Source organism: Pomacea canaliculata, linkage group LG10, assembly GCF_003073045.1.
Source record: "Pomacea canaliculata isolate SZHN2017 linkage group LG10, ASM307304v1, whole genome shotgun sequence".
Lineage (NCBI taxonomy): Eukaryota > Metazoa > Mollusca > Gastropoda > Architaenioglossa > Ampullariidae > Pomacea > Pomacea canaliculata.
In genome coordinates this window covers 1,450,469-1,477,271 of record NC_037599.1, presented here as the reverse complement: position 1 = coordinate 1,477,271, position 26,803 = coordinate 1,450,469, and the positions used below count along the sequence as shown (strand labels likewise).

The 26,803-nt window shown below is 44.8% G+C and overlaps 1 protein-coding gene across 1 annotated transcript in view; it reads right to left on the bottom strand.

Annotated features, from left to right (window-relative positions):
- Window positions 1-26,803, bottom strand: part of LOC112573517 (FRAS1-related extracellular matrix protein 1-like) — a 77,077-nt gene that overhangs the window by 27,118 nt on the left and 23,156 nt on the right.

Below are 26,803 nucleotides of genomic sequence, written 5' to 3'. Positions count from 1 at the left end.
GTGACCAAGTAAGAAACTGTCTTTACTTCTCCTGCATATTTCTCCTATCGGAAGCGAAGTCCACACTACCAGATAGACTATCCCGTACCGATTTCGAGCATATTCTTTGTTTAATTTATACCTCTGGTTTTCATTTCTTCCGTTATTTCATCCCTCTTTCCAGTAATTCAGTGTCCTGTTCAACAAGGGGACGACACAGGTTGCGTTTTGTCAAATAAACCGCACCAAGGATGTCCGCAGGTGTTTCCGGCGAATCCCTACTGAAACCCATGCACATACAAATTATAAAATGTACTAAATTTACTTGTCCTCCTCCATTAAAACATCTTATCGGTGTTCTTGCATACTAAAGTTAGTCACTCCCAGAAGCTAAATAAAGGTCTACATCTTCACCTTGCCCAGTCATGCGAATCTAGCTCAATTTTGTGTCTAAACATCAGGAGAAATTATACTCTTTCAACACAATTCTTCTCACACCCACAGGTCAGTTCTCAGAATATTCACAATGAATGCAGTCTCGACAAAAATGGAGTGAGAGGGACCAAGATAAACAGCTCCATACTGGCTACATTTTATTTTTAAAATAAAGCTATTGCACATGTCTTGGCATTCTCGATGCAGTGATACATTGTTCTTTTCCTTCTTATAGTGTTCACGATTAAGGCAATTTATTTCTCTCAGACATTTTTCTATTAATTTTTATTTTCAATTGGAGACCAGGCCTGGAGGAGCATGCGAGCTCACAAGCAGTGGATGCAGACTGCACGCCGGTGATTCTCGTGCACGTGCCGTGTCAGTGCGACTGACAGTTACACCGCACACACAGTCTTTTCTGAAGCCAAGTACCTCTGGTCATTAAAGTGATGGAGGAGCAGGACAGGAGTAACTCAATACCTTCACTTCCAGTGAAACTCCACAGCCTGAAGAACAGTCAAAAGCCGGGCAGAAGTGTCTGGAACCAAGTGATCACCTGACGTCCATTGCCCTGCTGAAGGGTGTCTGGAGAACCTCCAGTCGAAGGTCATGAAGATTATTTCGACCACAAACTCTTCACAAGGGTATGTTGAAGTGGGAGGAACAGATAACAAACCCAATCAGAGATCACCACAGAGGAAAAAAAAAACCAAAAAGAAATGGATTTTATTTTTTGAACGGATCTTCCAAAACAGAAAATAGCGACAGTTAGTTATGAGTTAGAATAATCTCAGCGTCTAGTCACCTGACCATAGAAGGGGCGAAGAGAGGAAACTGTGGGCGGAGAAAGAATGATTGCGACAGGCGTTCTGAAAAAAAGAGATGGAGCACCACCATTTTTTTACCGGTCAAACCGCAATATTCCAGGGTTTTCTCAAAAAGTATTTGAAACTGTTTTACTCTTTTTGATTACTGTAATTTTCCAATGCGCAGTGGAAAGGAAACTATATTCATACCTTAACTCGCAGTCAGTATAAAAACATCTTCCCTTGCATGCTCTGTTAAAATATCACTCTATCTTTATTCAAATAGAGACCATAAAGCATCTAACAAATTATTTAGCATTTCCTTGTTAGCAAGACTATTTGCCTTGATCCCTTCATGCAGTAGTTCACTTTCATTTCCTCATTTCGGCGAATTCTTTCCTCTGAGGAACAGCGTTTGAGGCTTACCAGTAAATTTTGACTCGCCACCCAAACTAGCAGCGGACAAGATTGCATTCCTCGGACAATAATGCTTGGCGACACATTTGAAAGAAAACATTTCCAGCGCGGATAAACAAGAAAGAGTTCATCACCCAGAAACCCGTGTGAACCTCGTCCACGCAGACGTTGACGTACAGCCTCGGTCTGAACACAGCTCGCGAAAGCACGTGTGATTATCTTCACAAATCTCTTCTATCCATAACTCAGTACACCGTCGTCAGTCAACAGGGGCAAAGGAGAATCTCTTTCACTGCCTGGAATGCGGAACACACCTGCGCACCACATAGCCACCAATAGCTACTTCATCGTGGGCTGTACCTACATCCAGGTGTAGGAGAAAATAATCTCTCAGCGCTGCCCTCGGCAGACTACGTCTCCATGGTCATGCGACGACGGGAGCACTGCCGTCACCTCTCACGGGGAGATAAGCACCGCAAGGGAAGTGAGTGTGCCTCCTGATTAATGTTTTCCTGATCCTGTGACTTCGTGTGTGGTGGATGCGATGCCGTATTTTTCCTCCCTCCCACTTTCTCTCTCTCTCTCCCCATCTCTCTCACAGAGAGGCCCCCTAGTTACGGTGCCAGTTCCAGTTATTACAGTGGACTTTTAAAAAGAAACAACTTGGGGTGCATTTCCACCATTTCGCTATCAGTGCCGTCTCCTCGATGCTCACTTGATCCACGAACGTGGGCGCCGTGCCAAACGGTTTAAGTTGCTGACATCGGCACTAAACCGCGGCACTCTCGTCTCTAGCGCACAGTCCGTCTGTAAGCACACACAGTGTGTACAGGTGAGATGTCGTCATACAGACTGTGTGTACAGTGAGATGTCGTCATACAGTGTAAGATGTCGTCATACAGACTGTGTGTACAGTGAGATGTCGTCATACAGTGTAAGTTGTCGTCATACAGTGTAAGATGTCGTCATACAGACTGTGTGTACAGTGAGATGTCGTCATACAGTGTAAGTTGTCGTCATACAATGTAAGATGTCGTCATACAGTGTAAGATATCGTCATACTGACAGCGTGTACGTTGAGATGTCGTCATACACATAATCTGTACTGTGAGATGTCGTCATACACTATATGTTGAGATGTCGTCACACACACGTCATGTTTTTAGTCGCTACCAAGCTGTCCGCGTGTCTCACTTCCTGTTTTGTTTTCTCACAGGTGCTCAGGTGGTGTCCTCCCCTCTCCCCCCTCTCCTCCCACTTTTGCCTGCTGTCGGAACTACTCCACATTCCGCCACCACTGCCGTGGCAAGAGCAGCTGGCCATGCAGACCTCGGGCTCACAATGTGCGGCATGCCGGGACCCTGGACCCCACAACTCGCCTGCCACACGACCTCGTGGTGCTGTCACAAAGAGGCTAACAACATGGCAGACATTAACTCCGTGTCCCGGATGATGAGACAAATGTTGCCTGTCGATTCATGTCAGCAGCGTCTTCAGTCAGCCACCGCCAGCGGGGTCAGGTCGACACAGAAACCTCACGTGCCAGGAAAGAAGTGAACGCTGGGAGGCATGTACCTCACTCACTCCGTCAAATACTTGAATTTAAGTGTTGTAAGGACAAGGGATGAAACGAGTCATTCAAACAAGTTCAACAATTTTTAACAAGCACGATATTAATATCATGATGAAACTAAAAAGCCTGATAAATAATCTACCACTTTCACGGTTTATTTAGATATACAAATGTTGCTCTTTTCCCAATTACCTCTCCTGCACCCCCCACCCCAATTCATCTACACACACACACACAAAAGATGCACGAAAGAAAAATAACGATTCCATAGTGACACAAAGTGAAAGAGGAAGGAAGGAATAGCAGAGAGAAAAGTGGTGAAGTTCTTCCAGTCAGTTGAATGATTGTTGAATCCGCAGGATATGTGATCCTGTGTAAGCAGAACACCACGAGCACGTGTGCAAGTAATGTGCGCGCGCTTGTGATAGATTACCGAGAGGATGTCGCCGCGACTTGTTCTCCCAGCCACGCATTTCCATTAAGTTGTGGAGCTCGGTGAAGACATTGCTGCCGAGATTCTGATGATTCCTCGCTCACCCCTTTCCCTACTTTTCTCTTCTTTTTTTTTTTTACCTCCGCCAAACAACGTTTCTTTCCCTTCAATTTTTTTTTTTAAAGAAAGTTGTTCCTCTTCCCTTATTTTTCTTCTTTAATCCACTTAACTTTTTTTAACTGAAAAATTCAAAACTGAAAGTCAGCAGTGATGAAATGTTTGTTAGCCTGACCCCTAACCTATTTGAGTTTTGCTACAACTTAAAAAATTACATTTGGACAAAGACACTGAGGACTGACTTAGTGACAGATAGGCAGGCAGGAAGTAAATGCATTTTGGATCTGCTAATGGCACCCGTTCCACACCGGAGCTGGTGTTGACGAAAAGAGAAACGGACAGCTTGAGTCGCGGGGTTAACAAGGCGAGGGTCGGCCGAGAATTAAGATGATTTTTTTTTTCTCCAGCACGTGCAACAGCGCGAGCAGGCAGCCGCTGCCGCCGACTGGAGGCGAGAGCCTGGACCTTGAGCATCGTCACCGCATGCCTTTTCCTCGGCTGTGACAAGTTGATTTAATGTTGGTGCCATGGATTATTTAGTTTGACTATCGGTTAGGGCTCCTGTAAACCTTAATGCTTATTCACAACCAAAGCCATTCCAGATGAATGTTTCCTGATAATTGTCTACATTGTAAACATACATTTCTGACCACACGATACCAGCGTGAAATGGTAGCTAGTTAGGCACAAGGTATATGGGGGTCACACTCTGATTTGCTGAGATAAAAGTTCAGATAGGTTTTCAAATATTTAATCAGTTGTGGAAGCGAGAGACTTAAAAGTTTTCCCTCATCGGATAAAGAATGCTTGTATCCATTTAGCAGTCTTATTGTGACAGTTCCCTCCAGCCCTCTCAGACACGTTAGTAGAGAAAGGGTAAATACAGTCCCGTAGAGTTCTGGTCGTTGTAGATGTCAAAGGCCTCATTTATCTCTGGCGCTAGTTTGTTTTGTTTTTTTTTCTTTCTTTTTTTTTTTGTTTCGTGTGCGCGCGCGTCTTTTTTGAGGGTGTATGGGCCATATTTCCCTCAGTATCTTCTTTAAATCGCTAAAGGTAAATAACTGCACCAAGTCCGCCGTCAGATGGGTTTCGAACCGTTCAGCGTCCAGTCTTTGGCGTGGTTCTCTAACGGCTGTGTTCTCCGCTTCCTCCACACGTAAATAGTCCATGAAATGTTTTACGCACACGTTTGACTAGCGAGTATAAAAAGCGGCTCCCATAATCCCACTCCTCTCGCCTTCTGGCGTCCCTCCCCACCTCTCCGTGTGCTCTGGTCCCTACAGCGGCGTGCAGTGTAAACGGACCATTAGCGTAACCCAAGAGGCGCGCGCCGGGGTCGCGCCATTTTGGACAGCTGGCATGCCAAACACAGCAGCTGCAGCAGCGTCTGCACTGTTGATCGTTGACCTGGTGCTGAACAGTTTATCCCAACACAGGCACGTGTCCAAACATTCTGCCTCTTTAACCCTCTTTGCACTTCCCTTAACCCTTGTCACCACTGCAGCCCTTGCCAGCCTCATCTCCGCTCGGATGTCTCCTTTGATTACCACCAAGAGGATTAATTTTAAACAAAAACCGAAAATGCTGTAACACTTAATCTCAGATCGTCAGGTGTTTGTAAACTTAATGTGCTTGTGTTCTATTGGCAAGAGCTGAGACTTGCTTGAGGGTCTGAGAACGGATGATAGGGATTGTTTTGTCCTCTTCCAGTTGAACTGTGGCATATCTTTGGTGTAGGCGTCCATAAGTCATGCTATTACTTGCTATAAAGAATTAACAAATGCAGGTAATCAAGTTCACGCACGCACACGCACACAGAGAGGGAGGGTGAGGAAGAGATATGGGGAGGCGGAGAAAGACAATACAGCCGATGAACTACAAGAGTCTTAGTAGCAGGATTTGCGAGTTACTTCCCTTGTTTGTTCGCTAGCAAATGCTTTCCGGCCAAGTTCTGCCAAACCGGACGCTGCTCGCACTGTTCGCCAAACAAACCGGAAGTACGTGTGAACTTGTCACTTGGCTGTTTGATAAAGTTGTTCGCCAAGGTAACAAGCAGACAGATAGGTGAGGAGACTATGGCACAGGCGTGTAACCGTTGTACCTGTGTTCTCTGAAACGAATGACCTGCAGTGACCTACAGACGTTGATATTGATAGTTGCTGTAGGCATCACACACAAGGGGACATCACCTCCCTAGCATGCAGCTTCACAGCAAATAATCTACCCTGGAGGTTCAGCGACGCTGATACCGAGCCACAGCTGTGGGGCAAAGTCGGAGAATCTGAACTCTGCTTCCCAGCTTTCTTCTTCAGATCATTTTAGGAAGCAGCGTCTTAAGCACGTGTTGGTGTTTAGAAAAGGGAGGAAAGAGAGATTTGTCTAGTCAACACAGAAGCGTGTTTAGAGGGACTGCCAGTCGGTTAAGACGACATGGAGACGGACAAGTTATTCGCTCACACTCCTCTACCCACTTGCCGTGGTACTCCGACAGACTCGAGAGATGCTGATAAGCTCACGACCAAGATAAACGAGTGTTGCGATTACCTACCAGCCAAACCTCTACAGAGACTTCTGTCGGTCTTTCTCTTAGGATTAGCTGACTGCTGTAACTGAGACTACCCTATTCTTGAGTTTTACAAGAGAAAGAAGCAAGTACACATATTGGTAATAATATCAGTCTGGCCTAAACCGTGTCTGTAAAAGACAGTGTGCATCTGTCGTGTATTTGTCTCTCGATAAAAGTTATCTGTTGTCTCCTCACCCATCCCCCATCCCTTTCACGCACACACACATACCTCCACAAGCACATGAAAGCCAACACTCGCACACACTACAGAGGTAGCAGAGCTCTAGTGTTGGACCTGAATCTGATCTTGCTGCCACACTTGCAATCAAAGGTTAGAAATCTGAGGTGCTTCATATTGGCAGTGCACGTGCTGTGGCTCTTTACCAGCATATATTTTTCTTCTCGGCTAGAGCCTGATGGATGACACTGATTGGAGACTGAAGGAGTCAGCACAGTAGAAACCTTGCTATCGGGCCCTCGTCTACGCTCGACAAACGACGTGTTTCCGATCATATTATATTCCCTCCTCGCTGCCCTTTGCCTGCCCCTCACATATTCCCTCCCGATCTAAACGTCTCATAAATCGCAGGCGGCTTACTGGCATCCGTCGTGTAATTGCATGCACATGCAACTAAGCCCCCAGATTTACCAACACACGAGGTTTGGTGTTGTTGTTGCAAAGCAGTTAAAAAAGTAGTGCATGGTTTAATGTGCATTCTCGTGCATTATACATACATATCCATGCACTCGCGTGAATGTCTTGGAGTACATTCCCGCGAGCAACTGAAAACAGAAGCAAGCACACATCTGCACAGACATGCTGACACACAAAGCTCAACCCTCGCACTCCCCTCGAATACAGAACCGCTCACACCGTCTCAGTCAGCCTCTGGACCTGTGCATTTTACCAGCGCGCACAGAACGGCAGCAACACGACACAAAAAAAAACAAAAACAAAAACAAACAAAAATGGCAGCTGGTTAGTCTAAACAAATACAGTGAGTCATCACTTTCACTTAGCTACTTGGTCTAAATAAATACAGCAAGAGCCCACTTAACTACTCGATAGTGTCTTGGAAAGCCTGACACGTGAAACAACAATGACAATTCTTTATTAACGAGATGTAAAAATAAGCAAGAAAATGTTTTTTTCCATTTACCCATCGCCCTTTACAAGGAAATAATAAACTAAGTAAATGAAGTAATTAAGTACACAGTAAACCTAAGGTAAGGTATCAAAGAGGAGTGGAAGGTGAATATGTACAAAAGTGGTGGTTAAGAAAAACATATTTACAAGATTTTCTGGAGTTGGGAGGTACTTCTAGAGGCCTCATCTAGTTTTCTTGAATGTATTTGGGTAGATGGTGTTGAAAGCAGTTCATGGAGTTAAGACGGAGAGGGAGGCTGTTAATGATGCACAATGAATCTAGTTTCAGCATGAGCTAGTTGATATACATGTAAACAAGAGTAACATTTATACAGTATATTTCCGGTTATAAAGTACAAAGATATCACCAAACTTCTAAACAAAGACACAAACATGCAGGAGACAACCGGAGCACCTTGAGAAAACCCACGCTGAGTCCCTGCACAGAGTTTGTCCATGCTTGGAATTTTTTATTCTCTCATCTTAAAATGGGATCACAGCATGGATTCTAAATACTACTGGCTTTCTTTATATTTAATATTTATAATTAATATTTAACCCTGCGTTCGTTCAACTTTCCCATCCAATTGAGTCTTTTGATGCTGCAGGCAGATTGATAAGCAAATGAAAAGTGACATTTCCCGCATCTGACAAGGCCGGAGATAACAAGAAGCAAAGGATGAAACCACACCCTAATAGACAAGAACTCTGGACTGTTTCATCCCCCAACCCCATCATCACAAGCTTTCTGTCTCATGCTTCCTTTCAGTCCATGCGTGTCTGTATGTGCACCTGCCTGGCGACTTCCTTTGTCCCTGGCCTCTCTATCTTTCCCTCTTTCTCTCTCTCCATCCCCGTCTCTTCTCTCTTCCCCCATTACCACGCTCTCTCACGTTTAGTTACAACCATGTAGAGGTTACCTGCGGCCTTTTAAGGTCACCACGAGTTTGAGTAAGCGTCTTAACATTTGCCTGGGAACACCTGTCCGTACACATAAATACGGGAACAAAGGGACCTCCAATCACCTGAAGGACGTCGCACGCGAGTACCGAGTTAGTGACACGTCCATGCGTCAGATGAGGAAGGGTGGGTACATTCTGCCCCTGGGTACAACCTTTCTAAGGAGATGGGGTATGCCTTCTGCCATATCCTCCCTGTAAAATGGACTCTTTGATTGATTCATTCATCCGTCTGTTGACTCTCTGAATGGCTGAGTGACTGAAATTTTCAACAGCAAAGACCAAAAGAGCAAGAGAAAGAATGGGGGTGGGGTTAGTAAGGGTGGAATTCAGGAAAGGTGATATGAGCCAGGTGAGCAGACAACAGGGAGGTTAAGGACAGTCAATGCCCACAAAAAATGTCCCGTCTTCGTACTAACCTAACAGTCATCGGCCTATAAACAGTCTTTATGTATCTGCCGGCTACTGGCTGGGTTTATTTTGTCGTTGGTAGTAGTCTCAGGGATGGTGATAAACCTAACAACTTCGATAGCGGTGATGTCTTCTAAAACCTCCAAGATTTTCACCATGCTTTCTTTAGCTTTGTCTCCTTGCATCATCCCGGGTAGCGAATGGACAAGTGAAACCTGTTGACAAGCGGCAGTCAGCACAGTCAGAAACACTGACCGTCAATATCTAGAGAACCTCAGGGAGATAGTAGGCAGGAGATTGCACTATTCTCCCATCTCTGAAAAAGTCTACATTTTAAATGTCCTTTTCTGTGGAATATCTTATTTGTCTGTGTTACCCGCCAGACCACAGCGATAGAACTGGTTGACTTTTGTATGAATAAGGAAAATAAATCTCGTTCAGGCTGTTTTATTTATTTGATTTTGTTTTGTTTTGTTTTGGAATTTGTTTCTACTGAAATTTTATGCCCAAGCAACCAATATCTATAGAAACAGTCATTATCGGGTTTTTTATTGGTCTAGTTTGTTTTGTTTTGTTTTGGTTTTTTTTTTTTTTGGCGGGCGGGCGAGGGGTTGCCAATGCAACAGATTTTCTAGAACAAGTGGTCCGAGAATTCTTTCTAAAGAAATACATTTTTTTTAAATCACTATTGGTTTTCATTCTAGCCTACCCACGAAGGTAGGCAGACAGTAAAGACAGGGCAGACAGGGCAGACAGTAAAGAAAGGAAGGAAGATGAAGAAAAATCATTTTCTCATTAAACCGTATCAGATCTTCCTGCGCATTGAAAATGTCTTCCTTTTGTCACCGCAGGGAAGATTATCTGGCTGTCGGACCACACAATGTTCTGTGAACCCATCTTAAGGACAGGCCGCCCTCGGCGAGCTCTCCATTGACGCCACGTGGGGGCCTTCCACAGCGCGAGGGGCTCACGAGGGGCTACCAGGGGCTGCAAGTCAATGGACGCACACGGTCATAACCAACAGCGCCGCTCAAGTTTGATGGCTGCAGGGGAGACAAGGCTTGTCAACAGTTCTGAAGGACATGATTATTTTGTGTGAAGAGGCTGCCTACAGCATGCTCAACGCCTCTCTTAACAGAAAAGAAACAAACAAAAAACAACTGGACAGTCACAACGAGAAGCATCTTAAAAGCCAACTGTCAGTTTTCACAGAACTTCCTCCATTCTTTGTTGTTTCCTTCATATTGTAGTCGTGGTTAAGTTTGCGGTGTGGCTGTGTATGCGATATTGTCGGTGGGACGAGCACAATTAATAGAATCTGTTAGTCCGCGAGCGACCAGGAGTAAAGGTCGCCGAGCGACATCATGATGTATGAGGGGCTTTGCTGCCAAGAAAGTGTCACTCAGTTACCTGTTACATGTACGGTGAGAGGATTGTTACTTCTCGACTAATTTTGTGTGGATAGAAGTTTTTATTTTAAATCTTGATCAGTGGTAAAACTGTCGAAAAACACAATCTGAAGGTAAACACGTGTTACTCACCGCACACAGGGCAATGCGAAACTCAAAAGGTTGTCCCCAAAATAACCTTTGATCATTCCATTCATTCAATACCTCGTTACAATAAATAAATTCTGAGTTTCAAGACATATAAAATGTGTTAGTTATAGCTGTCACACAGTCAGTGTCAGCACGTGCGCCAACTACTGACACTGTCAGCATGTTCATCGCTAGTGGCATCTCTAATATTCAATCTTCTCCGAGACTACCAGCCAGGTATTTGCCTTCAACTATTCCCTCCTTATCCCCAGACCCAGTGCTGCGAAACAAGTCTTTGGAATGAAATCCCAGGTGAATATTTCTCCCTGCTAAAGCGTCAATAATACACAAAAGGTGATAAACAGGCTCAAACCGTTGAAAGGAGGAGGGCTGTAAAGAGGCCGCCAAAGATATACATGGATACACAAAGAACCCGACACTCCACTTGTCGAGCAGTGAAAGGAGGGAGGGCAGGAGGGTGGAGGGGTCGCCGGGTGGAATGGCTTGTGAGTGGGTTTACTTTCGCCTAACAGAAGCTACTAGTGGCTGGTAGCGAGCACCCGACTACCTCACGAGGTCTGCTACAGAACGAAGTGTAGGTCACAGTTCAAGGTTTCTGAGGTTTATAGAAGACAGAAAGAAAACAGCAAAATACTAAGACAGAAAGTTTCTAATCCACTAAAGAAAATTGTTGTCTATTAAAACAGAAAATATTTAGTTGAGGTCAGGTCTCCACATGTTGCATGAACACGAATTGAATAATGTTTTGACCTGAGTTTGACCTTTTTTTTCTCAGTCGTGTTTGTCTGTTTGTGTGAGTGTTGGCGCGTGTCTTTATGTTATCATATGTGTGTTTTGTTCTTTGTGTGCTTACTACAATCTGTCATCTGGTGGTCTAGTTTTTGTTTTCAAAGACCTGTGGTGTAAAGCATTCTAAATGAAACTGTCTGGCAATTAACAAATAAAAAAAGTAGGGTGATAAAGTACAAAGCCCCCAAATTAAATAAGTAAAAGAATAATACCAAACGAACTCTTCACCGGGAGCTGTCACTTCCGTGTGAAATAAAACTTCAAACAAGTCTTTGTGCAGTGATGTGCACATATGGCCGAGGGCAAACTAAGCAGGAGAAAGAGAAACACACATGAAACTCGATCAAATAAAAGAGGCGGACGATTCACTTCCTTTAAACAAGGTCCATTCTCAGCCAAGGCTTTTTGTCTGTACAAAAGCTTCTGTGGACGATCCGGTTCATGATCAGGGCTTCAAGTGTGAAGGGCGGCAGAGTTTGTTGTTAGCGGTTAACCTGGTCAAGCCTCCTTCTCCCTTCTCTCGTACTTTAACAAGTTTCGGCAAACATCAGATATCCGTTCTTTGCGACTAACTGCATGGCAGATGGGCCGAGAAGAAAACCTCATTGCCCACTGGCGCCCGTACAATGAACTCAACTCACTTGCGGATTACCTCCATGCCCACACTGGGCCATTTCCGCACCCTCGGGTTTTCTCGCACGATCCCGCGGTCCTCTCGTTTTGTTCGTGGTAGGATTAGGGCGGATCGCCACGGTCGGCTGTCCTGTTATAAAGAGATAAGAGCTGAAATTATTGCCCGCAGGTAACCCCATGTCGGCAACGACTCATCTTACTCGGGCCTCTTTCTGTTAAAGGGGTTTAGTTGATAGAAAAATAATGTCAGGGTTATCACCTGGATACCATCTCGTGCGATCCAGAGATAGGCGATGAACCCAGGCTTCACACTCAGGCTATGTTACCTTGGAGATGTTAAAATCGTGTTCCAGACCGAACGTGAATGAATGGCATCCTTGGCAGACTAACACTGAAAACATTTCATTCAGATGTGAGAAGTGAAAGAATACAGTATGAGCTGTCATTCTTTTATTAGTTACTACACCCATGGTAAGCAAAAAAAAAAAAATGCAAAGTGGAGAAACAAGGTGTCTGCCTGCGTGAAGCGAAAAGTACTTGAAAAATGTAATGTAGAAACTGTTTGAGGAAAATTCTAAGAATCCCGAGTAGCTTAACATATGAATCTCCCCTAAACTTGACGAAAACGAAAAAAACTCTTGCATAATTTTGGGGGCTTTTGTTGTTGGTTTGTTTTTGTTGTTTTTGCTTTTTTTTTTAAATAAAAGGCGATCCGCTGCTACCTAATAAATCATTCATGCCAGAAACCTTTTACCATTTCTGTTATAGTTCTCTTACCATCTTCAAACTGAGGAGCTTTTACAAGTTCAACAGTTCCTAGTGACCTGACACAACTAGAAGGCCAAGATGGCTTTACAACTAACCAGTTTACCTGAGTCTTGTGCTGCCCTGAGGGCAGGATTTCCTGGGACCATCCGAGGCTGTTCGCGCACTTTAACCTTGCTGATGTTTACGAGGAGTCAGGCTTAACTTAGAAAGACAGAAGGCAGCTCTGATCTCCTCCAAATTACTTTTTCCCCGCACTCTATCCATCATCCCTTTAACCCTCGGACCGCTCTGTCACAAGAGGATATCAGGCAGTACAGAAGTCAATCCCTCCTCAAAGATCGTCTGTTACTGTGGATGACAGAACTGGGATCCTACAGGCCCTGGGGACGTGGGAACACATGGGTAGTGGGAACAACATGGGTAGTAGGAAAGGTGGGTAGGTTAGGTCACTAATGGGGTACAGCCACAGTCTGTGGGGAAAGGAGACACATCACGCCTGCTCTATCAACATTCCTCCTCCTTTTCTTTCCGTTTGATCCTCGACAGTGTCGAGTCTGCTTAGCTAAGGCTGCTAATCTTTTATTTTATTTCTGGACTTATTTATGTATTTATATTCCTTAATCCCGTCAACTGGCTTCTATAATCCAGAGCTATTGTGTAAAAAATGGAGTTGTCACTGTTAAGTATTGATTGCAGTTTTTGTCGCTTCTTCTCGGTGTGTTGCAATATACTGTGAACCCACCGGAAGTACACAGATGGCTACAGTTTTAGTCTACATCTTAACACGTTGGTTGATAACATACAGCTATAACTAGCACATTTTATATGTCTTGAAACTCATAATTTATTTATTGCAACGAGGTATTTTTTAAAATCAGCTTAAATTCAAAATGCAGAGAGAAGTACAAACAAAGAAACGGAAAAAGAAAAGAAGCTTGCAGTGGCCTCATCAGCAACGCACGAGTAGCGGAGAGACATTATCACATCTTCGTGCAACTTATCAAGCAAATTCGTCTGACAGTATCAAGCAAGCTGCAGTGATTAGCCTCTCTTCACTTTCATGTCAAAGCAAGCGTCGATGTAGCCAGAGTGGTCTGCCAATCACAGATGCCAATACTCGACCTCCCTGTAATGGGATTTGACCCGCGCTAGAGCGGCCTTCAACGATCTGCCAGATGAAGGAGAGATGAAAGGCAAGCCCTTGCTTCTCGCCCTACCTTGTACATAAAATAATACTTGCATTTCCTCCATCTCGGAAGCCGGATTCTGACAGACTTTATATTTCCGACAATCCACAAAAAAGAAAACTCACGAACTTACGCTCAAGGCGTCGATACAAACTCGACAGAGCTCGACCGCAATCCGAAATCTCTCAATGAAGCACAGTTCTGATTGGTCGAGACAACGCGCGTGATGCAGGTTGCATGGGAACGCGCTCTCCTGGCGAGCGATGTCTTGTGATATAGTGATCTCCAATCTTTATTGCCAGACATTCCGCGAAGTTTCATTCTTCCTCTAATTCCAAATCCTCTAACAAAATTACCGGCTGATGCGTTTATATTCCTGGCTCCGGCTTTGAGAAATCGCTCCTGAGTATGTTCATGTCCTGTAAATTGGTTTGGACAGGAAACGAAAATTGGAATAGAATAGGTTTTTTCCTCTCCGGCTTCGGAAAATGTAGCAATTTGGAAGGTAATGCAAGCAACGATTTTTCATCTCGGATTATTTGGACCACAGATGTTTGAGCTTGAGTATTTTACGAGCAGAAGTGAGTTTTTCGACCAAAGGCTCAAATTACCGAAGCCAAGACTGCTTTGACACGAAGTCATATTCGATCTTTGCCGTCTGCTTGATGCACACGAGGTGGACAGGGACCTTGTGGGGCTCGAAATGTCGAGTGAGTGACAGGTAGGTAAGGGGTGTTGCTTATCAAAAGTGACTCAAGATAACTTTTCCTATTTCCCCAATTAGTCCAGTTGATCCAGTGTCACGAGCACGAATTGTTTTTTCTTTGAACACCATTGTACCCGTTTTTTGCTTCACTCAGAGATCTGGTCACTCGCTTTATTATAGACATACCACAATGCCTTGTTTATTTTTGTTTGTTGATTGTTTGCTAATGACTAGGCATAGCTCTGTACGAAAGAGTTTTAACTTGGAAAAATACCTTCCACCGTGTCCAGTTCTCTACAATGTGGTCAGAGTAGACTATAGACACACCTAAGCTAGCACGTGCATCCAAGCACTAGACACAACATAGTCCTAGGTTCTAGAAGTCAGCTAAACTCTGTTAGCCATCCAGCTAGTGCCCAGTGACGGGGCATTTGTCTCGACTTCTCCCATTGGCTGCAACCTTCAGAATCGCGGAATCCACGACTTTCCCGAGGCCACACCTTGATGCCCTTGTACAGGGTTCCATTTGTAGGACTGTTGTTGGAGACTATCAAGTGTGTGAGGGAAGGGGTCGTTATTTTTAAGGAAGTATTGATACTATAATTATTTAGACAAAATCAGATTAGTCATTTGAAACAAGCGTTCACTCTTTGAGAGAGAGCTAGCAGTCATTATCTGAGCTTAAATAATGTCGGGACATCCATGCTGATGTCGATGTTGCATGTCAGGAGATGAACTGTCTCTCTGCAACAAACTCTACCAAAGCCAACGGGAATTTATCGACCAACCGTCCTCTGAATGGTCCAAGCTAATTACTATCGATTGATTCGGATTTCAATGGCGGGAACTTAGCTGTTATTGCTAAACACATGCATGCAATCGGCTTTCATGTATTTCTGGCGAAAGCTATTCTATATAATGTGCTTCATAAAGGTAGGCTAGGTTCGTATGCAAACAATCGATGGGGAAAAAAATATATTTTCACTCAATTCCAGCTCGCTGAATTTGTTTTTTTTTAATACACACAAAAAATGTGCAAGAACAAATATTTTAGTTCCCTCGTGAAATATTTCCAATTTTACTCGTAAGAGCAAATGGCAGAAAGAAGAGATAAAAAAAAAAAAGTAACACCGGATGAAGAAGGGGCAAGAAATGGTAAAATCTGGTCGCTACATGAGACAATGGGGGAGGAACTGTCTTGTGCAGGCCCAGCCATCTTGTGCCAACACCACAGACAACACAGCCCCGACTACAGACAGTTCCTCGCACGTGCAAAGGTTCTGCCACACCCACACAGGTATCAGTTCCTAAAACACCTGTAAAACTTGTCCTGAACAGCAAATCGCAGTGCTGGGATATTGAACTTATATATATATTCTTCCTTTGGTAAAACTATGTCACTTTCACCTGGAAGCTTCCTTGAAGGCCGTCGACCTTATGAACTCTTCTAAAAGTTTATGAATTTAAAAAGCAACAATTTACAACAACAAGTTTTTCTTAGTTAATATTCAAACACATCTTTCTAGACTTCTCGTCCTTTGCTTTTTATCTCGGGCTCCCATCGTTAATTTACCCAATAAAAGTTTAATTTTCGGGTGTATTTAAAAAAAATTAAGTTAAATATTGTATTTACTATCAGAATTCGATCAATGATCGGTCCATCAGCAACAGTCCATGAACAAAGATGGACACAACTCTCAAGGGATCATGTGACTTGAGTTAGTAGTCCTTGTGAAATTATGTTGGCATTTCCATGGAGGCTGAGCCGAGACAGTAGGAGGGCACAAGGATAGAGTTCACAGGCTCTGTGTGTGTGGTGGGTGTCTGTGTGTGTGGGTGGGTGTCTGTGTGTCTGTGTGTGTGTGCTCCAGTGAAGCAGTCACACAAGCTGGTTTTAATCAGACACTTGGACTTTGGGCGCCGACTGTAAGGACATTAACAGACTTGGGTGTATCACAGCTGGCAGGGTGCTTACTACTCTTACCCAAAGAGCTGATGTGCGCCTCGCTTTCAGTCAGCAGATGTGACCGAGGCTTATCTGAGTGTTTATAGTCCACTGCAGTAACTAGCTCCAGCCCAGCGCACGGCACAGAACACAGACTATAAGGCTAACCGTTAATCACCAGGTGTCAGAGTTTATCGCAGGTGCAACATGACGTCACAGATTAGAGCCGAGACAGCCGCACTGAACCGTGAGCCTCGGTGCCACCACGAACCGTGTTGAAGTAGATCATCTATTTTCACGTCGCCGTCTACATCCTGTTGCTACAGATAATTGTGTGAGGATCCGATACCAGCCCCGCTCCACCAGATATTTTCAGACTCGTTGATACCCGTCCTACCCTCGATACCTGCTCCTCGCAAGTCTTCATTCTGGTGTTGGCAGCACCGCACCAAGAATGTGAAGACAGTGGAGAGAGCAGCTTGGGTCAGGGATGAGGTGAGTATTCACGGCTCGTGCCACAGAGCAGCCACGTCTCACCTGAACACCTCCGAGCTCTGAACATTGAACAGACTACAAAGTAAGCTTATCGGCTTTTCCAAATTGTTTAGCTACGGACAATAACCAAGCCCCAACCACTCATCCCCCCCCGCCTCCAAAAAAAAAAAAAGCAGAAAAATAAAACACTTGTCAGACACAAAGCTGCTTTAAACCCTCGTCGCCCAATGATCTGCACCTTTCGGTGGAATCACTCAGGTGTTTTTGACACCTGTTGAGGTGTTGAAGTCTGTCTTGTCTTGTTGCTCGTAAATCCACTCGCGCTGTGTGTTCTAGAGACGATCCTCAAACACTTACTAACTGCAGCTTATCTGTAAGGGTCATTACAGAGTCACAGCGCATGCGCAGTTGGCGATGTGGCCAGCAATTGCAAACTACTAATGTTGTTCTTTCAACAGGCCTGGGATAAGATGTGAGCTGTTCTCTAACCTCCTCCGGAAATGTAGAGTTAAAAAAAAAGAAGCAGCTTAAAATTTATGACTCGATCACGTGGAACACCGGGCTGACAGGCATTTTGTTGACCTCAAACATTGATTGTGTTGACCTCGCACGTGCATACTAATACGCAGATACGCGTGCGCGAACACACACACCTTCCTGTCTGGAAATAAAAATGTACATATTCCTTTTTATTTGCTTTAGAGTTAGACAACACACCTTCAGCCTGTCTTCATTCATTCATTGCCCACTGTACCGAGGGCAGAGTACAAAGCGTCAGCAGTCCTGTCCACAGGCCAGCATGGACAGCTCAAGGGACATCCTCTTGTTTTCGTAGTTTCAGCTCGATATCATTTTGTTTGTTTTTACCCCGGGTGTTTTAATACCACTTTGTGACTAATCAAGTGAAACAACTTCACGAGTTCTGGACATTGCTTTATAACCACGGAAACAAAGTGTTTGTCTTTGAGTTTCCCTTGTTGCCATGGGCAACGATCTACTTGCCAAACATTTGCGACCTTGCCATAAATGCTATTAATACCCAAGGAATGTGTGACTGGGACAAAGAGAAACTGTTTATATGCGGGATTTTTTTTTTTTTTTTTTAGTTCTTATCTCCCCCTTTTTCATCCTCGAGTGATTTTGGTTACAGATATTTTTATGTGTAATTCAATTTATTTCTGTGGCTCTGTTCGTTAACTTACTTTTACTTGTTATAGTTCCTTGTTGTCGAGGTTTCGCAGATACAAAGGCCATGGTCTGTGAAATCCGTGTTTTCTAGTCTCCTGTTGAATCCTGACGTGTGCTTAAAATGCGAGCCGTGTGCCTACCAGGTAGAGCTAAACATTTACTCTCACCGCTGCCCTAAATGTCAGGGAATCACACTCCTTCTCTCTCTCTTCTTGTTCCTTCGCCCCCTTCCTACACTCACCCTTCTCTCTCTTCTGCAGGTCAGGGTACACAACATTTAGACTGGTAGGCTCGGCGATCCTACCTTGGTTCTGCCAGCTCTCGGCCTAATATTTATCGAACCTCGGTAAGGTTCATTTGTGATGATTTTCTTCACCGCGGTGTTAGAAAGGTGTGTTTATTTCTGTCTGCTGACACCCTGCAACCTGATCTTTGTTTCAGGAGATGAGCAGACAGAGAGGAGGAAGTCTGGCTGTGTACAATGTACACGAGGTCAAGAAGGTGACTGCCTTGGTGTCTGCTGTTTATCGCAAGGTCTTCACCCGGAGGTGTTCCTCAGAAAGGACTGTGTCCAAAGGGAACCTCTGACGACTGTAAGCTCTTCTTTGCTCCTCCAAGAACTGCTTTCCTCTGTCGTATGGCATGCAGTTCTGTAGCCAAACACTCAGCTGTTAAGCCCTGAACACTCGGCCATGAAACTTTTTATCTGCACTTCATCCTCCACGGGTGCATGAAGACATCGGGTTTATGGTTTGGCAGCAAACCGTCGTTTCTTGGCTGCAGCTTATTTAGCGATCTACACTTAGTGGCAGGTAAATGCAGCCCGATACTTGGAGTCCAGAGATATTGTCAACACTCATCGCCATCCCCTCGTCATTAGAGATGTCCGTTATCTGCTGCATATTTCATTTGATACATCTGTTATCACCAAGAAATAAAACTGACAAGATTTTTTAGAGTCGTGTTTCGGAAAGAAAGAAATTAGCCAGCAAGGTTCTGCCTGAGTGACGACCTAGTCGTGCAAAAATAGACAAAAAGTCTTGACACGAATTTGAAAATATGGGTTAACATTTCGTCTCACCCACAAGCATATCACCATGGTATCTGTAAGAGATTTCACAATTTTTTTATCTATCAGTTCCTTTTTCTTTCCCTAGCTGATTCTTTCTTTCCCATCTCTGTGAGAGGGAGCGTGTGTCATTTTCGTTTTAAAAAATAGAAATGTGTTCTAGCGATGCTTTGAAACTGTTTGTGGGTTACATTCCATTTCTCCATGTTTCTCCCTCCCTCTCTCTCTCGGCACCACCACTAAAAGCACGCGCAGACCTGGACATGGTCAAAGGAATTGGAAGCAGTAGGAGTTAACTACTCCTATCACAGGCACATGCTTTGGTTCACCTGATTCCCAGATATCTGTGAGTCACCTCAGTACAAGACACTTTGAGATAGGTTTGCTTTCCTCCTCTTTGTCGGCGAGTTTCTTTTTCCTTCTCGCTTCGTATTCATCGTTTGCTTTCAAAGGCTGTGATTTTGGTGTCTGACAGTTCAGACGTTCGTAGCCTGTGAAGTTTAACTGTGAGTGTGTGTGCGTGTGTGTGCGTGCGCGTGTGTGAGTGTGCGTGTGTGTGTGTGTGTGCGCGTGTGTGTGTGCGTGTGCGAGCGTGTGTACGCGAAGTACTACCCAAGCGCCAGTGCGAGAATATTTTGGCTGCAAGTAAAACTGTTTTTGTACCAAAGCCAGATGTTTGCTCCTGTCACGTGAGTGCAGTGCAGGCTGCACGTGCTGACGTCACAAACACACGGCAAATGGCGGCGAGTCAGAAAACAAGAGCGGCTGGCGATAGCAGAGAATCAAAGAAAGCTTTGAAATCCTGTCTTGTCTACGTGTATGTTCCGAGGAGACTACAATTCATCACCCATGTTTGTGATAGACCTTCGACTCTCAGTTGTGTGGAGAAACCGGAGACACATGCGAGGGCACTATTTGTTTGTGAAGTCCCTTTGGCTGCTAGAGGATGCTGCTTCTAAACCTCGTTTTCTGCACGAGCCTGCGCTCATACCCAAGAGATAGCTTTTGCTTAGTCGTACATTTTGCTTGGACAACTGTTTCTTGTGTCTGCTTTTTGTGTCTTTGGCGAGGGCGTAAGTCAGTTTGACAGGACCCATGCACGGGCTGTCTTCGGGGACTTCAGCTTGATCGATCACAAAGTTTCCTGCTTCGTCCGTTGAACAAACAGCCAAAGCTCCACGAACAAGGAACCTTCTGGAACGCGTGGATAGGCCCGAACAAATTTTATGCTCTCTTATTCACTCACTCTCTCAGGCATTGACAATAAACAATGTCAGTGTCAATGTCACTCTCTCAGGCTGAATAATACGGATAAAGAAACATATTTAAAGAGAGATAAATCGTTCCCATAGCCTGCTGGCCGCAAGGAAAGTGGTTCACTGTATATGGTAGGTGGAGTCCAGCTCTCTCCTGCCGCCGACTTTAAATCGTCTGATAAATCAAGCAACTGTTTCTGCTAAGCAACTCTAGGTGGGCATGAGACAGTTTTACAGCTGTAAATTCAATAACAAACAGTACATATTTCATCCGTTAGCTTCATTAGCAAACATCTTTTGAGCCCGTGGAGCGGCTAACTGGAATCGAACACTGATCTCCGTTTGGAGGAATCTTGCAATACTTCATTTAGTGATGTCAGCCACTTGACAGGGTCAGGCCATACTGACATGACACTGACATGACACTATACAGTGTCTCAGTGTTGTGATAATCAGACCATATTGACATGACACTATACAAGTGTCTCAATGTTGTGACAATCAGACCATACACTGACATGACACTATACAGTGTCTCAGTGTTGTGACAATCAGACATACTGACATGATACTATAGAGTGTCTCAATGTTGTGACAAACTCATGTTTCACGAACAGTAACTCAAGGTGGAGCGGGTGAGCAATGGTGAGTCACTCCACCTTGTCAAACACTCAGGTGTCACAATGCCCCCAGGGTGTGTACTCGTCCTCCTCGGGTCACGAGGCGCCTGTGAGCACCACACTCAGCACGTTCTGTGAGCATATCCCAGCAGCCTTTGGAAATGTTTGATTTGTCCCACAAGTGTAGTATCATGTGTATCGAACTCTTTGCAAATTGCTTTCACACACAGCACATCTGAAGTATGTAACTTTTGTCACCATACGACTATGTGACACTTGCATTTAGCTTTAGTTTTCTTCTTGACAAACTGCTTGAGAGACTTTGGTTTTTTATACTTTTACAAAAGGTATATTATATATGTACACCCGATGCCTGTACTTGATATATCTATATACCTATTGTACAGGTAAAATGTCAATATCTAAGCAGCTACAGCAGTGGCTATGGATGATGTTTACACCCGAATGCAGGAGACGAGTGTAGTCATCAACCAGCCTGACGAGCAAACGGCGGAAGTATTCAAGTTTCAGGCAAAATCACAGCACAAGAAGAAGTCAGCACACGTGTCAGTGTCATGTGGCACTCTACTGACATTCAACTATTCGTGAAAACGAACATTTGGTCCACACATCAGTAATTCTAAATGCACAGGAGGACCTGGTCTTTGTGTGTGGACGATGCTTCTTAACATAACCTTTGGCAAGAGCGGAATATATTTTAGACACGGGTAGACTGTTGAATGGCGGATGTTTGTAGCTCGCCACGGCCTGAATATTGTGTGACAGCGATCTGAAATCTCTTGTTAGTATTCCATAGACAGCTGAATGACCATTAAAAAGCTCTATTGATGGAAAGGAATAAGCCTTTAATACCCGCGTCCCCACCAAAGGTAAGGACGGCTGTTTAGAAATAGCAACCGCCAGGGTAGAGCGGGTAGTTGTATACAAGCCTTTCACTCCACCCGCTACCCCGTGTGAAGGAAGCACCGAAAACAGCGGATAAAAGCTGACATAATCTTTCTTTCAGAACTTTTTATTCCCTTAAACATTCCCTCCCTACTCAAGCTGTTTGTGGTCAGCCTGTATATCCTGATCCAAACATTCCCTCCCTACCCGAGCTGAGTCAGCCCTACCTGTCCTGGTCCAAACATTCCCTCCATACCCAAGCTCTCTATGGTCGGCCTACCTGTCCTGATCGTGAACACTATTGTTAGTTTCCTGAAATGAATTTTTACTGCAGGCAGAGAGCTGCAAACCGCAGAATGAATGGTCACAAAGAGTTTTGTCAATTTGTCGGTCTGTGGGTTTCACTAACCCTGGGGTAGCAATGATGGCGAGCTCGACACCTCAGACAACATCGTCAACACTACCTGGCAGGTCAGGACTTTGCACACAGCAAAAGAAAACATGAAAAGAAAGGTGTTTATAGCCCACGAATAGTCTTTGTACAATCTCAACACCTGTCTATCACAGTCAGACCAGCCAGCAAGCATTGCCAAGAGGTAAGGATTAAACTGTAGAATAAATAACTCATTTTTTTATCTTTGTCTTTTTTTTTCGTTCAGTGCTTTTCTATCGTGACAGGGATATGAACGGCTGTTTGAGGGCTTTTGTAAGGTCTGAGCTCCCACACCTCCACACAACCAACCATATGTTGTACAACTGTAGTCTGCTGCTTCCCAACCCGCCTCGACACACCGATGATACAGTGTGCACCCTGAACAACTCAGTTCCTCTCAGGGCCAGCAACGGTTAGCACCTGTCACCACTATAGAGAGGGTTGGTTGTCCTGGGTTCAATTCTTGTCTCGGGCACCGTGTTCTTTCTCTGCACGTGACATCTGTTCACAGGGTTATGTGTCGTCTATCGTCCGCCATCTTGTGATCACCTGGGTGCACGTGGGATCAGGTAGGAGAGTTGTGTGGACGTTGGAGTACGAACATACAAGCAAACTCTCGGACACAGACGAACACGTGTGTGAATTATATTTTAGTGAGTGAGCCGTGCGTATATTCGTGTTCACCAAGTTCGCCAGCGTGTGAACAAGACTGAACCCTGCATACCCGCTCACCTACCCGTGCCTGGAACACTAGAAAGTCCTATCTGTGACCTAGAGGTGTTGGCAGTAGTCCACCTGTCCCTGTCGGCTCAAATGATTATCAAACAAGTCCTACGTGCAGCAGGCCCCAACGGACTATCTTAGTCTGTCACAAAAGGTGTATTTCAAACCTCGCGCTTATCGTTTTGCTTCACAAACTAAAGGTGTGCAAATTAAAACTCGGCCTGAAGCAGGTAGGAATTCCTCGCACGGTGGAAGTCCATTGGCCTATCAGGCACGGACAGTTTGCACCTTGAAGTGTCGGAGGTAAGCCTCGCTGTAGATAGTGTTGCTCGACCCCTTGACGTTTTGGCGAACCTTAAAACGATAAAGCACGTAAGACTGGCTTAGGGTTGACAGGTAGGGCAGGCGCGACCACAGCGAGTGAGAGAAGGAAAAAAACCTGGTGAGAAAGGAGTTGGAGGGAGGGGGGTCAGGGTTTCCAGCGAGTATTAAGAGACGCTGCGGCTGAGGGTGACACTGACGCCACACTTGGCAACCAGAGGGCGCCGGTGACAGAGGTCGGGGTCAGACCTTTTCATGCTCCGCGAGATTTCGGTTTCAGCCGAGCTTTCCTGGAGGTTCTCAGTTTCAGACAGTGAGCAGTGAGCACTGTGGCGGGTCCATCTTAACGAGAAGCAAAGGTCTGTGTGAGCATACCCCACTACTGACAATACCGTATAACCTGACAAAACATAAATGTTCCTTCCGCTTTATCTCTCTGCTATGTCAGCAACATTACAACTCGCTTCCATCCAGCCCTCGCCATGAATCTTATCGCAGCAAATAAATACTCCTGCTTACACACCCATTTACTGCGCGCTCGTAAACTGTAACAGTGCCTCTCCTCCAGGATTCAGTGCTACGCAGAACTTTCTCATCTTCATCCGGGTCACCGGATGGTGGACATCGCTAACTTCCTCCACTTCTAGAAGAATCGGTGGACCTGGCTCAAGGTCTTTTTATAGGGACAACTATGGATGAGTCTGGCAAAGTATTTATGTATGTGTGACATTTTTATGTACGGTTATATATATATAAACTTCCCGCTAGGAAGGGTCGTTAGGGACCCTCTTAACTGGAAAAAATCTGAAATCTGTGGGTGTGTTTGGTACATTTTGACGAGGGTAGAATAAAACTTTGCCAAACGTACCTACATTTTCAACAGCAGGTACAGGTGTCCAGTTCATAAACTTCTTTGACCTCCGACACGGTCGTGAGGTCCTGGAGTAGAGTGTATTGTGTATGTGCAGTGATAACCTAAACCATGTGTGGTCTTCTCCTCCTCCTCCCCACCTCCACCTCAGTTCGCCCACACAGGTGAGCTGTGCTATCTTGTCATCTCTCACCTACCTTCATTATGACAGAGTGACACGGCCGAGGGAGCGCGAGAACCGCGCAAAGTGTCGTACACAGACGCACAGACACACACAGAAATGTAGCAATTATGTTCTGTAGACCTCGGGTGCGAAATCACGTGTGGCTGACAACAGGACAGTGTCATGGCGGACATCAGGAAACAAGGAAAGATCTCTCGTTCATTCCTCAAGAAATGTGTGAACTGGCGAGGGCACATCAATCACAATCGCGACGATTCCAGATAATTCTGAGCTCTGCTGAGTCACGTGTGAACCTAAGTCTTTATCCACACTGCAACAGTTGCAAATATGAAAGGCGATACGCACAGGTACACAAGAGACGGTTAAATATACATTGAATATCTACCCATCTTACCTCCCTTAGCTCTGATGTCTTTCACACTTACACTGTGGTTATCTCCCCTTGTGACATCTCCTGGTGGATATTTCCCTCCTCCCTGTGATACTCATGTTCTAACTCTTCCCCTCCTTTTTCTTTTAAATACATCTCCATTACTCTAACCAAGCTTCTGGCGTCCGAATAATGATAATGATACCTCTCTATTAGATAACTAGATAACAAGATAACTAGACGATGACTGCCCTGCGCTCTCGTCTCTCTAACAACTACAGTCGTGCAGTTTCAATGCTGCGCAGTTGTGCTGCTTCCTGTCTTTAATGTCTTTAGTTTTCTCGTGGCTGCAACACTCGGTTAGTTAAGCCTCGGATGGGTGAGCACAAGATGTCACGTGATAATATATCCGTTAATTTTCTAAGGCATGATGAGTTCTCAGCGCTCGGTACAAAAAGACCAAGTGACCTAAACAGTTTACCCAAAGTCACTGTTCTCGCGACTTCTGCTTGGAGTGGTCCAATGACTAGCAGAACGTGCTTCAGGCGCGTGCTACACGACAGCAAGTCTGTCGAGTGCTGCCATGGCATGTCGCGCGCTTCGTGCCGGATGGACAAGGTGAAGCGATGCGGGAACAAAGTGGACGGCGGGTGAATTGGAACTCGCTGTCAAGAAAGAAGTGGGATGGGGTAAGGAAGTGCCCGTGGCAAGCAAACATTGCGCCTCTCTTTCGAGCCAGGCCTCCCATTATTGCCTCCACCCGACTCCGCCGAACACACTGGGGGAAGTCTCTTCAACACGCACGACTCCCGGGCTCAGCCCGACGGAAATTTAAAAGCAGCAGCAAGGAGCAGGAAACTGCCCACAACCAACTGAAAGCTTTTCCCCTCCCTCGTCAGTTTTCTAGAACTGTCTTCGTTTCTGCTTCACTGAGGTCACCTGAAAGGACAAATCTTTTATCCATTGCTTGAATCACTGGATGGGAAAGCTGTGTTTCCTGTTCAAAGTGCTGGTAGAATAGAATTCAGTTCATACCTTCTTGTACACTGACGGTTAGTAAATCCAAGAAAATTTACCTTGAGCACGCGCTCTAGAAAGTGACCCTGTGAACCGAAATTTGAAGCCAAGGAAACCTAGAGGCCCTCGCTTGACCAGCAGATTACTGTTATTAAAGTTTATATAACATCACATTTAATAATATTATTATAGATAATAATCCTTGCTCAAATTGCCCACTGGGACAAATAAAGTCGACCATTGTCACTGTCATCAATGTCATTGTCATCACGGGTACAGTCACAGCACATCTTCTAAGACTATGGATGGAAAGAACAACTGATGCGCAGTCGCTCAGATGCCAACCTTGTCAAAGACGAGAGAGTCCCGCTAAACAATTAAATAAAACAAGAAAATAAAAGTAAAAATTGTGAAATGTCGATTCTTTACTTTAGAGAGAAGAACAAAGAAAATAAGCCGCCATAAATCTGGGGAAAAAATTACTCGAGCTTTTGTCGAGTTAATGATTATTGACAGCACGCGGGAAATATATGTTATGGCCAATAAAAAAACTTAAAATAACTGTAAAATGTGCAAACAAAAATAGCTTTGCTGTCCTGAGGTATATAAACGCTTTGTGGAGGACATAAATGCATTGTGCTCCCCACACAATATCTGTTACCGCACATGGAAGGAATTAGCTTGCGTTTATTGATGCTTTCTCTCGCTCCTCGATCGCGCCTCTCTCGTTCACGCGCGCTCTCTCTCTCTGCGCGTGCGTGAATGTGGTAGGCGGGGACAGGCAAGGATGGACATTTACTTATGCGTGTATTCATGCGCATGTTAGTGTGTGGACGAGAGGGAGGTAGAAGGGACGGGGGAGAGAGGTGGCACTATGCAATAAAGAAGACTTTGCACCGCCTTGCTTTACAGCGGTAGAT